Source organism: Canis lupus, chromosome 37 (genome assembly GCF_048164855.1).
Source record: "Canis lupus baileyi chromosome 37, mCanLup2.hap1, whole genome shotgun sequence".
Taxonomy (NCBI): domain Eukaryota; kingdom Metazoa; phylum Chordata; class Mammalia; order Carnivora; family Canidae; genus Canis; species Canis lupus.
The window spans coordinates 1,798,897-1,805,784 of record NC_132874.1 but is presented as its reverse complement, the minus strand read 5'-3'; the positions used below and the strand labels follow the sequence as shown (position 1 = coordinate 1,805,784).

The 6,888-nt window shown below is 46.0% G+C and overlaps 1 protein-coding gene across 5 annotated transcripts in view; it reads left to right on the top strand.

The window, feature by feature from the left end:
- Positions 1–6,888, top strand: part of ZNF391 (zinc finger protein 391) — a 40,264-nt gene that overhangs the window by 30,508 nt on the left and 2,868 nt on the right. The window contains exons 1-2 of one of the 5 annotated variants that reach the window (XR_012025345.1): positions 27–116; positions 5,918–6,395. The gene's annotated coding sequence lies outside the window, so the exon portion shown is untranslated. The other 4 variants (XR_012025347.1, XR_012025346.1, XR_012025348.1 and 1 more) reach the window with 4 other exon arrangements.

The window sequence follows — 6,888 nt, the reverse complement described above, 5'->3', positions numbered from 1 at the left end:
GTCTCAGGGCCAAGCCCCGCCCACACCGTCGGCCCTGTGTGACGTCAGGGCTGCGGGCCGGAAACGCTGCGGGGCGTCGACGCTGCGGCCGCTCGGCAGGTGCTGCCCGGGCGCAGGTGCGCCTCGGTCTGGGAGGGTGAAGACCCGGAGTCTGTTGCTGTCTTTTCGAGCGAAGTGATAAGTCAGAGTGAAGCCTTCGCTCTTTTTCGTTATTCGTTTAACGTGTTTAACATGTTAATTATGTCCATGGATACCTGTTTATTCGTTTAACGTGTTTAACACGTTCTTTCCCTGCCTGCCCTGCGCTCATCTGCGTTTCTGGTTTGTGGACGGGAGACTGAGGATGAGTCACTTCCCTGAATATTATTTCAGCCCAAAGAGGCGGCGATCCTTCCCCCAGCCCTCCCCGACCCCTCCCCCCAACCCCACCACCTTCGCTGGAAAAGCAGAAATGCACGCCAGGTCACTCATGCTGGAACATGCTCTTTCAATCTTTATTCCCCCCAATATCTGTTGATATCTGCCTAAGTGAGGTATGGAGAGAGAGGTGTATATGTAACAAAATGTTTATACGTTCATCTAGAACTTCCCCCATGTTAATATTTTACATGATCATTTTTAGTAGTCTTATCAAAGACCTAAGAATGCTGTCCCTGTATCAGCATTTCTTTCCAGGCTTTCTAAATAGCAGTGCTTTTTGTTTTGCACCCTAAGGAAATGCTTCAGTCAGCCCGTATCAAAACAATATTATCAAATTATTAATTTTGTTCGTTGTGATAATGACATTATGGTTATGCTTAAAAGGAAGCAAAATCCTTTATAGGTTAAAAGACATGAGTTGTGTGATATTTGGGTCTTGCTGAAGAATACTCTAGGAATCAATAAAAGTGGGGAGCGAAGGGGCAATCACTAAATAAGATTGGCAAAATATTGATCATCTTTGGGATACCTAGGTGGCTCAGTGGTCAAGCATCTGCCTTGGCTCAGGCCCTTGATCCCAGGGTCCTGGGATTGAGTCCCGTATCAGGTCCTGGGATCAAGTCCTGTATCCCGTAAGGAGCCTGCCTCTCCCTCTGCCTATGTCTCTCATGAATAAATAAAATCTTTAAAAAATATTGATCATCATCGGAGTGAGGGATACACTGGAGTATACTATTCTGTGTCCATTTGGAATTTTCTGTAATGACTTCTCTGTACCAGTGTTCCTCCTGGAACAGTGAGGTCTGCTAATTCCTGCCTCATGTTCAGGTCATCCAGGTGAAGAATTTTTACTTGTGGTCATTCCTAGGATGCTGGTGATCCCTCTTCCTGAGTGAGACCCATCTTGTTACTAGATTTTCCACAGCACTTCTGAGGCCAAAGTAAATCTCAGGTTTTCCCAGAACACACTTTTTATCTTCCTACTCCCTCATTCTCCCTCCTCCTGGTCTCAGACATACGTGACTTCAGTATCTGGCTTATAGCCTTCTGCTCTACTTCCTGGTCTCATTTCATTGTGAGTGACATCAGTGTGGCTCACAGGGTCAATGCTCAGTAAATATTTGTTGAATCTCGGTGTCCACATGGATGAATCATCCAGCAAACATTCCGCTTTTTCTCTGGAAGCCTGGGGTCCTGGCAGCAGGAATCCCCAACCCTGTAGATTGCTGAAGCATCTGGAACCTATGCCTTTCCTCTCCCACCAGTGGTGAATCTAATCCCTTTTTAATTCTTGTTCCCAAAGTTCTCCTCCCCCTCTGCCTCTAAAAGGTGCCTGCCATCTGCTCCCCACCCACAAGCGTCTGTCCTCCACACTTTCCACACCCACCACTCAGCTCCTATCATCCATCCCAACTTTGTGGGAGATACAATTCTTGGTCTCTTTTATGACTTTGCTCTCACACCCTTCAATTTTCAGTCTCTCTTCTTCTGGTGACTTGTTTCATTATCACTTTAAACAAGTCTAGTGGGGGGTACCTGGGTGGTTCAGCAGTTGAGCCTTTGGCTCAGGATGTGATCCCGGGGTCCTGTCTCTGCCTCTCTCTCTGTGTCTCTCATGAATAAATAAATAACAAAAACATCTTCATTAAACCCACATGCTACTCTGGCCACCAACTGAATTCTCTCCTAATGTTGCCAAATTTCTGCCCCTTTAGACTACCTGTTTCTTCTGTTCTACACCTTACCATCACCCACCTGTTCCCTAGCCCATGAAATTTGGCCTGTCCCCTTGAAATTCAGCTATATCTGCTCACAGAGAAAGGAGAATTAAAACTACATGGAGCTATCATTTTCATCAATCAGATTGGCAGATATTCCCCGATTTGACAGCTTAGTTCTTGTCAAGGCTCTGAGGGGAGAGTCGGTCTTGTATGTTGCTGGTAGGAGGAGAAATGCCATGAAGGGGAATTTGGCAATATCGGACAATATATCTACACATATTTAGAATGACATGTATACAAGGTAATTCATTGAATAGTTTGTAATTGCAAAAAAATGATAATAACCTAGATGTCCTCCATCATGGAATTAATTGGTCTAATAAATTCTGGCTGTCCCTACAATGAAATACTGTGCATCTTGTGGTGGTTAATTTTGTGTGTCAACTTGGCTAGGCACCATATGCTTAGTTGTCTGGGCAAACACTAGATGTTTCTGTGAAGGTATTTTGTAGAGGTGATTATTTAGTAAAGTTGATAACCCTCCGTAGTGTGGGGTGGGCCTCATTCAATCAGTTGTAGGCTTTAAGACAAAAACTGAGGTTTCCTAGAGCAGAAGGAATTCTACCTCTAGACTGTAACACAGAAATCTTGCCCGAGTTTTCAGCCTGCTGGCCTGCTTGAGGGATTTTGGACTTGTCGGATCCCACGATTGAATGAGCCAATTTTTCTTTTCTTTTCTTTTTTTTTAAAGATTTTATCTATTCATGAGAGGAAACAGAGAGAGAAGCAGAGATATAGGCGGAGGGAGAAGCAGGCTCCCTCAGGGAGCCCATGGGGGACTTGTTCCCAGGGTCCTGGGATCATGACCGGAACCAGAGGCAGATGCTCAAACTGACCTACCCAGGGGCCCCTATTTTTACCTATTCAAAAACTTGAACTTTTTCCTTTCATGATCTCCTTGTTGCTGGATGTGCTTGTTCCCATGTCAGTGCCCGCTCAGTAAGCAGCATGCTGCACCTGCAATCTTGCCTTGGGATTGCCTCATTTCACTTCTCAGAGTTTTGATCCAACTCATACTCTGACTTGCTTTACATCTTCCTCTGACTCTTCTGGTTTTTGACCATCGACATTCTCCAAAGTTCTGCTTTAGTGTCTTTCCTTTGGCTCTCTCCTCCTCCTATGAGTTGAAACCATCAACCCTGCAGTCCTGGTCTGCATCTTCACACACAGCCTTCCTCAGGAGCTTGACACTGAAACTTCCACCTCCTTCCTGGGTGTCTCCAGACCATTATTCTGTTGGTGCCACAAACAAGTAGCTGTGAAAAGGAACTCTTCATCATCATCTTCAACCCACCTTTTTTACTGGCTACTATGTCAAGTGGTATCCCCATCCCTGTAGAGGGCATTTTGGTGGTCACAGTGACTGGGGACGGTTACTTGACTAGTGGGCAGGAACCAGGGATGATAAACATACTAAATGCTGTGGCAGTCTGGCACAGTGGGAACCGTCCAACCCACATACCTCAGCTTCCAGCCCATCATCTTGGTTCAAAATATGGTGTCATCTATAAGTCTTCTCTTTTCAGTGCTCCTCCACTGAGCTGATTGCCCAGCCTTGCTGATCCCACTTCTGCTGCTGTCACTGACTTACTTCACACATGAACTCTCAGCTACAACTTTGCAAAGGCTTCTTAAGCTGGCCTCTGATCTTCAATTTCCTACTCTTCACATTTGCAGTCAGTTACCTTTCCTCAGAACTTAACGGATCATGGTACTCTTCCATAAACAATGCACCCAGACTGAGAGCGTGCTTTGCCAGCTTTCCCTCCACTCCTGTGTGGGGGCCCAACATTCATTTCCACCTTGTCTGGGCTCCCCTTTGGGAGCTACGCATGTCCTGTGCAGGAGCTCCTAGGATTCCCATGCAAAAAATCATCATCCTGGTGCCTGGGTGGCTTAGATGGTTAAGCATCTGTCTGGATCCTTGAAATTCTCTCTGTTTCCTGGAATCTCCCTTCCCATACAAAGGTCAAATCTACCTACTAGGATATAGGGTCAGACCAAGGACACAACATCAAGTCCTTGTCTTGACACATGTGCCCAATCTCTGAATCTGCTCCCATCTGAGTCAGACTGCATTAGTTAAGGGAAGACACTCTTCCATAAAACCCACCTGACTCAAGAAGCATTTGAGGAAACCAAATACGTAGTTCACAGTTTTGTGGAACTAAGAGATCAGTTCTATGAAGTGATGGTCTGAGAAGAGACTGTACATAGGCTCAGGGAACCCAGGATTCTAGTTGCTGTGGTGCCACTAATTACTTATGTGATGTTATGTAACAAGACCTGGGCCTCAGTTTTTCTTATTTGCAAAATTAACTACTTGCTCTACGTCCCTCAAAGGCCTCTTGTGAGAATAACAGAAGAAAATATAAATAAAAGTTATGATAAATGAAAAGGCAAATGCTCCCCCAACTTTTATTTAAGTCCAAAATAGTATGAACCTTTGGACTAAGAGTTGGTGGAAGAGTGGGCTGTGTCCTCTTTACCACCACGATAGCAGCCACAACGGTCTCTCCTTTGTGCGGGTAGAGGAGAGCCGACTGAGCAGGTGTGGCCGAGGTACGGGGAGAGAAAGAGAATAGTCTCCCTCCCTTGTCTGCAGGAACATCCCAAGACCTCTGGAGATAGTACCATGTCGTGAACATACTATGTGTCTTCCTATACATACATCCCTGTGGTAGAGCTTAATTTATAAATCAAGCACAGTAAGAGGTTAGCAACAATGACTAGTAATAAAATAGAACAACATAAAATAGAACTTGTAATAAAAGTTATGTGAATGTGGTCCTGCTCTCCAAATATCTGAATGTGCCACACACTCCTTGTTGACATGAGATGATGAAATGTCTATGTGATGAGAGGAACAGAATGATGTGAGCATCGGGACACGGCCTTAGGCTACTACTGACCAGCAGACCCTTAGAAGGAAGACCATCTGCTTTGGACAGGGGCTGACCACGAGTAACTGAAACCGTGGAAAGCAAAACCACAGAAAAGCAGAGGCAAGCGCCTTACCTGATAAGGTAGCCTGCACAGGCGGTCCTTGATGTGAGCCAGGAGTCGTGCTAAGCACTTCTCATGTTTTGTCTTATCTCACCCTCAGGACAACCACAAGTTAGGTACTGTAGTAGTCTGAAAGACGTTTACAAATTCTTTGAATCTCCCTTCAGGGATCCCTGGGTGGCGCAGCGGTTTGGTGCCTGCCTTTGGCCCAGGGCGCGATCCTGGAGATCCGGGATCGAATCCCACGTCAGGCTCCCGGTGCATGGAGCCTGCTTCTCCCTCTGCCTGTGTCTCTGCCTCTCCCTCTCTCACTGTGTGCCTATCATGAATAAATAAAATAAAATAAAAAAAAATTAAAAAAAATTGAATCTCCCTTCAAACAGCAGAGCCTTACCCCTTCCCTTGAGCATGGGCCGAACTTAGGGCTCCCTTCCAAAGAAGGGGTGTGACCTCCAAGGCTGAAAGACAAGGTATTGGGGTATTGGGGTTTCCTCCTGGCCTGCTTTGTGGATCACATGTGTAGGACACCCCAGCCAACTGATTGTTGTGGTTGTGCACACATATGTGCGTGCACACACACACATTCATTGCCCCACAGAAATGGCAAGGTCAAAAATAACATGTCTCCAAAATGACGCATTAGAGATCGTGTTCATTGTCTCCTCCTTTTGGAAAAAACTGCAGATCACTGACTTGTTCCTTTATTACAGGCGGCACATTGGCCCCAGGCAAAGCGAGAGGTCCCTGGAGAATTAGCCAGGTGGAAGGAGGCCTGGACTCATGGCACCTGGGGGACTGATTGGCCTTGCCGCCCAGAGCTCTGGGCCTGCACTTACCCTCCAGTGTGTGCTGCAAGCTCCTGCAGGCTGAGATCACGTCAACCTCAAGCTCCACGGTGCCTGGGCCCCCAGTCTGAGGTTGTAGTATGTGGTTGTTCGGTAAATGAGCCAGGGGCTCCTGGAGATAGATGGCCTCGGGGACACCATGACCAAGCCTCATTCCATCACGTGGCCCCTGCAGCCCCTCTGTGTGCATTCTTTACCAGCAAGAGGCTGCTCTCTGTGAACTGCACAGGATGGAGGAAGAAAGAGCTTAGAGTCTTATCCCCCCACCGGGTCTCCTTGAATAAGCTGAACACTACCACCACCCTCCACCAAGATGAGTTACATCCGAAACCCTGGCACCCAGGTAAGCGAATGTTCTGAGAGATGGAGCTTCCAAGCAGAAGCCACAGAGACCACTCTCCCAAAGTCACTTTGAGTATTCACTCAAAGTTTGTATTCCTCAAAGTTTGTATTTCTAGCAACTAAATTATAATTTTAAATTTTTATGGTAATGGGATTTGGGAGGATACTTTTGAATTTTTACATTTTTGAATGTTATTTTTTCACTTTGCCAATCTCTAGATACTGTTGCCATTATTCTATTTATGTCATAAATGACACTGTTGCTCTAAGTTTGTTTTTCTAGCAATTCGTAGCAAAAACTTTGCTATTTATGTTGAAGAGGGCACTTTAGGGACTTCATAGATCAGCAGCTCGTTGGAAACTCAGACCTTTCCCCTGACCTTCTGAAGAGCAGTAACAGGATCCTCAGTGATGCATACATAGGTACTTCAAAGTCTGAGAAGCACCACCCTAGATTGTGTCTTAGCAAAAAATGATCCGTGTCGATCAGATGC